Raw genomic sequence first — 11,457 nt, forward strand, 5'->3', positions numbered from 1 at the left:
CCTTCCTTCCACCATTGACTATTTCATCCTTCCTTTCATAAGAGGATGGGAATTTAGGGATTTTAGACATAAAATTAACTTTCTCATGGTACCATTTCCCTTACCTGTAGTTTAGTTCTGTAATATCTGATCATCTGTGATGGTGTCAGAGAAAATGTAATTTTTTGAGTAAATTACTATATATTGACTTTCTGGACTTAAGAAACTCCCACATTATTTACATACCCACTGCAATTTGAAAACTTTCATATTGGTTGTCTGTCTTATTAACAAAATATCCTCTTAATTAAAATGCATAAAGACACTCATACTTAATGTATCCTTGATCTTTATTATGTATATTAAGAAATAAAAAAAATTAAATGAACTCCCAAAGCATACCGTTGAATTGTAGACTTTTTTCTTTGGTGATTTTACTTCAGTTGTAATATGAAGACAGCAGGGAGGCTGGAACAAGCATGTGACCAGACGCCTTGAGACCTGTGTGGTTATCCCAGGTCTGGAACAAAGAAGCTGGCTTCACTTGGGCAAATTACTAATCTGAGCCATAGTTTTCTCACTTCTAAAATGACACAGATGGACTTAGTATTCAGTGTCCCTCTCAACTTGTAAGGCCATGATTTTAGTTCAAAAAAATTGATAGAATGAAAAAGAAAGATCCCAGGGGAGAGACAGGATGACTAATGGCAAAGCGAAACAAAAGATAAAATTAAAGAAAGGGGCTGGCAGACAAACACTGAAGACAAATTCCAGTTCATCATAATTTCTTTGCCTACCTTTGTTACCTCAGTAGCATGTAGCTCAATAATACTGCCCAGTGGGTTTCTGTCTGCCTGTGACTCTGAAGTGGAAGGATTTGCCCTTAATCTCTCTCCCTGACAGACTCAGTTCAGGACTGGTAGATAGGGAATCAAGACTGGGTCCTACTGAGCTGTAAGGAGCTAGCAAACATCACATCTAGTCAAATTCTGTTAATAGAGACCTAAGCAAGTAAGTCAAGGACTGAGAAAATAGTAACTGCGCTGTTGGTTATTTATAAGAAGCCAGACTCATTATCCCTAGCTGTCAGAACATCTCAACAAGGTACAGATGAGAAAATTGAGAGATCAGAAATTAGGAGGTAGGGAAGCTGAGATTTAGACCCAGGTCTGTTTTGTTCTAGAGTCCATGCTCTATCCTGATTTATGCAGCTCTCTGTATATGAGTGAGTCCAGGCTCACCTAAACCCAGATGTAGGAGTTCTGCATCTCCAGTCCAATCAAGGAAAGCAGTGGTTCTTCTTTCCAGAAGTGCATGGGAGAGCAGCTAAAACTATAATTTCTAACATTAGGGGAAGGAACTAAGGTTAGTGTCTCCAAGGAGGGAAAGGAGCAATTCCTAGTGGAGGGAGCTAATCTGGAGTCTAGGTCTGCACAGTCTAGCTTGGTGCTGGAGAGGGCTGGGGGCCTGGGGCCGCGAGAGCCAGCCTGGTGCTGGGGTAGGTTGAAAGCCTGCGTCTGTGGTAATTGGCCTGGCCCTGGGCCCCGCTGGGAACCTGGGTTTGCAGGGGAGGAGTGGGGGCTGACTTGGAGCCTGGGGCTTGGGAGCTGTCCTGCATGGGGGTGAGCTGGGAGCCTGGTGCTGCAAGAGCTGCCTGGGGCCTCAGGAGTTACCTGCGGCTGCTGGAGCCAGTAGACACTGGGGTGAGCCCGGGGCCTGGTTTCACAGAAGCCCACATGGAGCCAGCTAGGGCTGTGGGAGTCATCCTGGTGCTGGGGTCTGAGGTGAAGGCGGCTGGTCCCTTCACTCTCCTTCCACGGGGAGGGTCCTCTCTCCATGTTCGGGGGCCTGGGCTTGGGGGAGGAGTGATGGGGATAATGTGAATCTATCTTTCCTGTCTTCCTCACTGCATCTTTTCTTATTTCTATGCTTTACCCAGGTGCTGTAATCCCTCGCCTGGAATCCTTGGCTCTGTGAAGGTAAATATTTTCATGCATGGATAATTGTTCAATTTGATGGTTTGTTTTTTTGGCGGGGGGCAAGCACTAGAAATTCCTATGCCACGATTTTGCTGATGTCACTCCCCCATATAATATGGTATTCTAACTTTATCATATTCAACCACAGAATTGGAACTATAACCTATTTTTATCTCTTGTTGCTATTAAAATTTTCACATTTATTTCTGATTTCTTCCAGCTAGATTATAAACTCTGTAACAGCTAATACCAGGCTTTATAATTTGAATTTCTTATAGCATGTCATGCCTGCATTGTTTTGCAGATTGTAGGTGTTTCATAAGTGTTTGCAGGTTGAGTGATTCAACAGAAAAAGCAGACCTACAAAATTTTTCCAAAATAAAACAAAACCCCAAAATCTCAGTACAGAAAGCAAATGCCAAGTGAAGGCGCAGACTGCTTTTCCAAAGGGTTCTCCTCCCTGCAAATGTCTGGATAACATATAGGTGAGAAATTTTTACTTTGCCCATTGTTTTGAGAAAATATTGAAGAAAGTAAGAAAATCTTCTAAAAATCTGTAACTGGGGCTTCCCTGGTGGCGCAGTGGTCGAGAGTCCGCCTGCCGATGCAGGGGACACGGGTTCATGCCCCGGTCCGGGAAGATCCCACATGCCGCGGAGAGGCGGGGCCCGTGAGCCATGGCCACTGAGCCTGCGCGTCCGGAGCCTGTGCTCCACAACGGGAGAGGCCACAGCAGTAAGAGGCCTGCGTACCGCAAAAAAAAAAAAAAAAAATCTGTAACTGAACTTTTTTTTTTTTTTTACTTTTGCAATATTTAAATAAGTTCTGTACAATTTTACATGAAAGGAAATGAGGAAAGCAGTCATAATGTTTGGGAGATAGACACTTAGACTTGAGCAAATCACTTGAGAGCTGGGCCGTATTATTTAGTTTCAGCTACTACCTAACTCCCAGACTATCCAGAATGTGGCAAAGCCTGGTTAAGCAGGTCTGCAAGGCACTTTGATTATGTATAAGGGAAGAATTAAGATTTAAGAAATAAGAATTTTGGACTTGCTGTTTATTTGATTAGTTAGATTAAAATAGGCATTTTTGCCAACTTGAGGGAGAGAACAGGACTGCTCCAGCAGATGGTCCAAGTGGGCTTCAAAAGGAACTTGTCTTGGCCTTGTTTGGAATTATTCCCCTCTTTCCTAGCATTCTGTTATGATGGGAGTGGAAGAGCAGCAGAGGTAAGGAACTCCCTGAAAAATGTTTTCAGGGATTCCAGAATTTAAACTTTCATTATTTGTCCTGGGTATGCAAACAGTTGAACAAAATAACTGTATAAAAATTACGTTCAGGGCTTCCCTGGTGGTGCAGTGGTTGAGAGTCTGCCTGCCGATGCAGGGGACACGGGTTTGTGCCCCGGTCCGGGAGGATTCCACATGCCGCGGAGCGGCTCGGCCCGTGAGCCATGGCCGCTGAGCCTGCGCGTCCGGAGCCTGTGCTCCGCAGCGGGAGAGGCCACAACAGTGAGAGGGCCGCGAACCGCAAAAAAAAAAAAAAAAAAAAATTACGTTCAAAGTACAGTGATAAGAAGTTATTTCAAATGGTTTTCAGTGTTACGATTGACCTTTCTGTGACATTAAGCTCATTTTCCCAACAACCAATTACGACATCAGCTTTGGAGAACTTTGGGCTCCCATAGACCAGGTGCAGTGCAAAGAAAACAGCTCAGCATATGGGCCTTATTATCCTTTTTGTCATCTAGGCATCACCAAGTTTCCCCATCTGTGTTCAGGCCTGACCACTCATGCAATTTTTATAGTAGCAAGTGAAAACAGTTTGGAAATTTCCATCTTGAAGGCCAATACCTCATGGGAAACTTCGAGAAGCATTTTATTTATGAATAAAAACTCAGTTTATTAACATTGTTAGTATGTATTTTTGCAGCTTTTCTATTTCATTAAATAGAGTATCCTTTAAAAAAATCACTTTTCTGCCAGGCAGGGAGCAGATAGAAGGTAGAGAAATTTAATGTACTGAAGGCATAAATTAGCATAGATTAAAAACAATAGCCTTTTGCTACTAGTGTACATGGACTGCATTGTAGAAAATAAATTAAGCAAAAATGATTAAATAAAAACATGTCCACCACTGTTAACTCCTTACTATGTCTTCTGGAAAATGTATATAAAAATTAAATAAGTATAATAAATATTCATAATAAATATATATATAACTGTAACCCAATAATTTAAATTTAATATTTAACCAAAGTCAAGATGTTTTTTAAACCTTATCTGATAATGTTTTACCCCTTTGAGAGTTAGATTAAATTGACATTTACAAACAGGAGAACCAAAGCACAGCCTGCTTCCTCGAGGGCAGGAGTGAAGAATAGATTGCAAGTGAAATTCCTTCTTCTCTGTTATGTCACCTGTTCATTGTATAGATAGTCTCCATAATCACCATTGGATAGTTAGAATCGCTGACCTTCAAAAAATGATAGGGAATATACTGAAGATACTCAGGCAGAAATAGTTTCAAACGCTCAGAAAGCACAAGATCGCTTAATGAGAAGAAAACAGGTGTTGCTGTCAGAAGCAGTTATCAAACCTTGTAAAGCCTTACCCTATAGAGAGTACCCAGCACCTGTTATTCTCCCCTGAGAAGGCCTCTTAGTGACATGCAGATATGAATGCAAAAGGAAGTTGCCAGGCTGCAGGACCCATCCTTGCATGCTTCCTCTCCAGGGTCCTTAAGGCTGCAGGGGCATATTGATATGAACCTTGGAGGCTGCCCTGGAAAGACTTTTAAAGATATTTACAGCCTAGGAACTCTCTTCTGGGTAGGCTCTAAGATTAAGACTTTTCTTTGGGTGTTGGTGGGGGAAGGAGACGGCGTTCCAGTTTGGTGTGCCCTGAGCAGGTCAGAACACTCAACAGTGGTAAGGCTCGTCAGGACCTCTGAGCCAGCAGACTCTCTGTTGCATTCACAGTGTGTCCACTTCCAAGGCATTCTGGAAGCACACTCCACACCCAGAAGGAACATCTACAAGTACAGGAGTATATGTCAAACCTAAAGGCTCTCTTGGGTATGAGCTAATTGCTTTGTATCAGGACATTTAGATTCCTATTCTTTTCCCTTCCCCTGGAAATTTATTAAGCATTAATCAGATGCTCACATGGAAAGTTACAGGTCAATGATTTTTCAAAGAAGAGTGAATTAGCATGAATTTCATATTGCTGTTATAAAATAATATATAAAGAGGATGAAAGGAAATCATCAGAAACTCATGTTGTCTGATAACACAAATTAAATTTACAGTAAAGGGGATAATACACAGTTACTGACATGACTAAGGGTTTAGGTGGAATTCATTAAATTACTTTTTTAAAAATAAACTTTTAATTCTAGAATAGTTTTAGATTTGTGGAAAAGTTGCAAAGATTGTACATAGGGTTCCTATCTATCCAAGCATCCAGTTTCTCCTATTAACATCTTACATTTACATTTGTACTTATAGTATTGTACATTTGTCACAACTGATGAACCAATATTGATACATTATTATTAACTGAAGTCCATATATTATTCAGAATTCCTTAGTTTTACCTAATGTCCTTTTTCTGTTCCAGAATCCTTTCCAGGATACCACATTACATTCAACAGTCATGTCTCCTTAGCCTCCACTTGTCTGGAACATTAACTCAGAATTTCCTTGTTCTTAATGACCCTGACAGTTTTCAGGAGTACCAGTCAGATATTTTGTAGAAAGATACTCAATCTGGATTTGTCAGATGTTTTCCCCATGGTTAGCATGGCGATATGGTTTCTTGAGAGGAAGATCACAGATGTAAAGTAACATTCTTATCATATCCCATCAAGGGTACGTGCTGTTAACATGACTTACCACAGATGAAACTGAGCTTGATAACATGGCTGAGGTAATCAGGCTTCTCGACTATAAAGTTACTTCCCCATCTCCCTTTCATACAGTAATCTTTGGAAAGTAAAAGCCCATACTTAAGGGGTGAGGAGTTACGCTCCATCTTCTTGAGGGGGCAGTATCTATATTAATTATTCTGAATTCTTCTGTACAGGAGATTTGTCTGTTCTCCCACAGTTATTTATTTATATCAGGATGAACTCATGGGTATTTATATTATACTTTGTGTTACAATACAATACTACTTCATATATTTTCTTGTTCAAATTGTTCCAGCTTTGGTCACTGGGAACTCTTTCAGTTGTCTCTTATACCCCTTCTGTGTGTGTGTGTGTGTGTGTGTGTGTGTGTGTGTGTGTGTGTGTGTATGTGTGTGTTTGAGAGACAGAGACAGAGACAGAAAGAGACAGAGAGAAACATAGAGAGAGACACACACACAGAGAATAGAGAGAGAGACACACACAGAGACACAGAGAGAGAGAGAGACTGACTGATTTTAGCCCTTACTTTCTGGCACTGTTAGATATCCCAGGCTCATCTTGTATATTCCCTGCCCAGGCTAGAATCGGCCATTTCTTCAGGAAGCCTGGGTTCCTTTTATTAGAGAATGGTATTAGAAACAAAGGTCTGGGTGCTGGTGTACTGATTACCACTGGGGTGTTTTTACTTCTAGGTGCTCTCAGTTTGGAAATATATGAGTGTGTGCTGCAGGGAAGCAAAGACTTCCCCTCTATCCTCCTGGATTGGATAGCTGTGTCTTTGAAATAAACTGACGACGGGCAGATTAATAGGAGACAAGGTATACAAATTCATTAAATTTTAATATTTCATGCATGGGAGCATCACAGGAAAAAAAACGAATTAACCCTCACCCCGCCAATCGGTGAGATTTGAGAACTTATATACCATCTTAATAGGGGAAGGGGAGTGGGGATGTAGGCAATTTAGAAAATTATTTTTAGGAAGGTTGAATGGGCTCTTAGAAGAATGGGAGATGGGAGGTATGATGGTTTGTGACAAAGTATATCTGGCTGTGGTGTCCACTAGTCATCTCCCCTGTGATAGGTGTCAATGTTCCCTGGTTGATGAAACTCATGTCAAGAGGATTTATGACTGAGTTCCTTTTAGAGGATCTGTCTTTAGGCAGATAAGGGGAGTTCAGAGAAAGCCTCCTCTGCATTTGCGGCTTTTCAGGTGCTTTCAGCTCAAAATAATCAATGTACCAAAGTGGTATATTTTGGGGTGGCATGTCCTGAACTCTTTCAATACTAAGCCATTGCATATACTCATATCTATACTTATTTCTGTCTTTATTTATCTGTATCTATATTAGGCTAAATATGAGTTCATACTGATGTTCCTTGTTCCGTAAAGAAAAAAGTTGGCAACAGATGGTGTCTCACAGCAAGTTTCCTTTCAGTCTTGCTATGATTATATGTGCCAAATCTATGAAAAAAAATTATTGTCCATTCTCTAGGCCTCCTCTGAAGATTAGATTGTATTGAAAAACATGGTTCTATGAGGCACAAAGCCCTGCATAGAACTGGAAGCTCGGTCAACATTAGAGGAAATAGAAGAGTCGGGAAGGTGGGGCAACAACCTTGCTCTTTGACTAGATGGCAATGAAGAGATGAAGTACGGAGTTTAGAAATACTTTGAGGATTCACTAGGATCATTTTTTCCTGATGTGACCACTTCCACTAGGCACTGATGGAGAGAAGTGACTCACCTAGTAAAGAGGTAGTTTTCACAGCAGTTTGTCTTACTTGCTTTGGCAGAGATGAAGCAGCAGCACCTAGCACTAGTAAATGATATCAGTAAACCACCTGCAATTTAAAACAGGCATGGAAGTTCAGGCCTTTTTGTGTCTAAACCTTTCTGCATTACAAAAATAATGTCTTCTTTGTTACCCTAGGTCTTTTGCAAGTCAGGGTGGTGGAAAAAAGCCTGTCATTGACTTGAGTGTCAGTGATATGGCAGGGGAAGGAAAAGCACAGTATCTTTCCATTACAGAGGAAGGAGATTGTGATGATTAGGTAGCTAGGCATGGAGCTCTCAAGAAATGTTTCTTACAAGTTGAAAAAGGAAGAAATGCCTGAGGAGAGCTCTATTTTGCCAACATTAGCTCTATCTGAGCATCTTATAAAAATACCTGAAAGCATAAACTGACAGTTAAGGAAAATGTGGGAGAACCAGTTTTGAAGTGCGCTAGGAGATGGCACTAAAGATATGCCATAGTTTATTATAAAACATTCATATCCATAAACATCTGATTTGAGGAACTTTCACTTTTCAGGTAGGGAGAATACTTAAAAGAAAAGGAAGTATGAAAGAGAAACCCAGGGTGGAGCGATGTAATTGAAGATTTACTACAATAGAAATTAAGATCATAATATGCTTTTAGCATGTTTTTACAGACTAAAAAGATAAGACTTCATGAAAAAATTAATAAAACTCTTTTAAACACTATATATTAATAATCTTTACTGGCTTATACTATCTACCTGTGTACAGATGTATCCATGTATGTAACGGATTTTTTATGTGAGAGTACTAGTGTTCAATTATATATATCTTGGTGATAACATTTCTAGTGCACATTGAAAATGTAATATAACATATAAACCAACAGATTAGTCTGAAATTTCACTTTGGAATCAAAGCAAGATACCGTTTGCAATTCTATAAACATAACATAGTATTCTTGGCCTATGCAATGGAGTAAAACTTAGAAAAGTATCTTCAGAATTGATTTCATTTTATAAACTGTGCAAATCCACAGCAGAATTGTGTATGCATTGGTGAGTGTGATTCTGCACCTAAGTTTACTAAGGCAAAGGAGCAGTAGAAAGTGCATGGTATTGTGGTAAGCAGGTGTTTCGAGAAAACAACATCTCGTTAAGGAAGGTGTGGTTGTACAGAGGATAGTTCATTTCTATTCAAGTCTTTAGGCTCTTGAGTCCTTATTTCTTTTTTTTTTGATTCCTTATTTTTATGACCATTTTGATTCATGAAGCACTAATAGTTGAAATTAATAAGACAATTCACAGAAGTTTCAATCATGAAGAATTGTGAACCATAGCATTGTAATAGAATTCACTTGTATTTATCTATCTTTTGGCAACAATAAAATACTCATCTTTTATGGCTCTGAATGTATCCATGGATAATGAAGAATGTCCTCTCTTATGTGTGAATGTTTATAATTAATGACTGTCATTTATTGAAAGCTGGCTATGTGTAAGGCACTATGATAAGATATGCGATAATTTATTCAGCCTTACATAAAATTACCCCATTTTACAGGTGAGAATCTTGGAGTTTAAAGAGATGTGGGTGTGACTTATACAAATTATACAGTTAGTAAGTGCAGAACCAAGTCTTAAATTCATGTCTAAAATTCATGTCTAACATAAAGAGATCTTTTTATCTGATCTTTTTATCTGTACGTTTTTCTAAAATTTTTCTATAACCAAAGAGAGAAATCATGCCTAAACAGTGCTATAGCTTTAGTATATAACTGGCTTGGGGCCACTGTCTTGCTTGATCTTGCTCACTCCTAAAATTCCAGGGATAAAAATAGTAAGTAAAATTACTCTTAGGGGCCCCCAAAATATTCTGGGCCAAGACTGGAGAAAGTTCAAGTGCCTACTGAATTACCAAATTCAGCTGCTGAGACTTTTGTGCTAAAAATAAATAGAAAAGCCATGATTCGGGCCAAATCTCCACAAGTCATAAATCAGTTGCGGTAGTGTGTTGGGGGCAAGGGGAATATGGTTTCTTTACAAGTGAGTTCTGCTCTGCCATTGAAAATTTTATTTTAAACATGCTCCAGAAGTTTGAGGATTAAAACTGCTTTGGAACTTGGGAAAGGGGCCAGAAAGCACAAAACACTTACCTACCTCTAGGCTTGAACCTACCTAGCTCCCAAGACACGCCCTGATGGTTTGTCCTGATGTCTTGTAGGCACTATCTGAGGGACTTATTAGCATAAATTTTGGCGTAAGCAGTTTACATATACAAAATTTCATAGATTTCCTACTCCTGATTTTAAGTAATGGGCCTTTCTGTCAATCATTTGCCCACCTGTTTGTAATAACTTCAAGCCGTTTTTGAACTCTGGGCATAGTGTTTAGTCAACTGAAACTTTATCATAATTGGAGACCTGAATCTCATAATAGAAGCAGGCAACACAACAGAATAAAGGTTGTACCCATTTAAAAATTTTTTAACCTACCTTGACCAATGAGTTTATTACTTAAGTTAGTCATCTTCATACTGTACTCTGAAGAGTGAGGTTTTTGGAAGCGGCTCAGGGATCATGGAAGATGAGGTGAGAAAAGAATAGAGCCTACGTGGATGCTGTGTTGTGCTGCTCAGACCCTTCCTTCAGAACCAAAGGTTCTCTGATGGCTGCTGGAATGCTGCTAAATGACAACCCCCAGCTGTCAGTCCTCTCTGGCGGTTACTTTTGGCTGAAGAGGGCTCCCTTGTCCCAACTATAGGTCAATCCCTAAGGGTCATCCCTGTTTGGGAGCACCCGGTAGAGTCACTGAGGCCTTGCTGTGACTGTATTGAACTGCCCAATCCTGCTTCTTTTACTTCCTTCACAGGTGTTGATCCCAGAGCACTCCCTAATAAATTTCTCGCATGCTGATGTCTTCCCAGAGTCTGCCGCCCAGGGAACTGGGACCTACAGCAAAATCAATTATAGCAGCTCTGCTTTTATCATTTATAAATATTGGATATTTATGTAAGATTTCACTTAAAGCAAAACAAACTAAAACCTTTGAAGGCCACTGATCCAACAATTAAACAATGTTTCACCTTATATGAAAAATCATCATTATGGTTTTGTGCAAGATTGATTTATGTAGGTTAATCTTTCCAAACCAACATCTAAGGAGTGTAGTTGTTTCTTCTTGATCTTTATTTGTATGTTACGTTTACACATATACTCTTGTGCCTTTTAAAAAGCTGAAAATACATTAAATAATAGACATGAATATTTTTTATATTACATATGTAAAACCAGGAAAATATATAACAAGCTATCATGACAGACCAGAGGAGGGCATTCAGTAGATGGCACATATTCTCAAATATTGAGTCTTTACATATCCCACTCCCCTAGCCCCACAAAAATAATTCTTAAGATTTTGTCTTAAAGCAGCTATGGTATAAATAACTACATTGTATATAGAGTTTTCATTCTTCCCTTTAAAAAAAATCTCACATTAAAAAATATACCGTCAGCTAGCCTCTTGTAATACAGGGGTAAACCCGTAGCAAAAAAGGTCCATAGTCTTGTAGTAAAAGTCACTATATTCTATGGTGCTTTGGAAAACTAGCAAAGAAATTTCCAACTGATTAACTTGATGAAAGGTTAAATGATAAAACTTTAGCTGCTGATGTGTATAAAATGGATGACTAATAAGACCTGCTGTATAAAAAAATATAGAAAATTCAAAAATTCCAAAAAAAGAAAAAAAGTCCGAGATGGTACCTGTTAAAACTATGCTATGGTTCCACCTTTGAACTCAGCTCCCCTCAAAAAAACAAAAA

The 11,457-nt window shown here is 39.3% G+C and overlaps 1 protein-coding gene; it reads left to right on the forward strand.

The window, feature by feature from the left end:
• The window catches only part of LOC109548747 (uncharacterized), a 680,792-nt gene that overhangs the window by 36,222 nt on the left and 633,113 nt on the right, over positions 1 to 11,457 (forward strand).

This window comes from Tursiops truncatus, chromosome 5, assembly GCF_011762595.2.
Source record: "Tursiops truncatus isolate mTurTru1 chromosome 5, mTurTru1.mat.Y, whole genome shotgun sequence".
NCBI lineage: Eukaryota > Metazoa > Chordata > Mammalia > Artiodactyla > Delphinidae > Tursiops > Tursiops truncatus.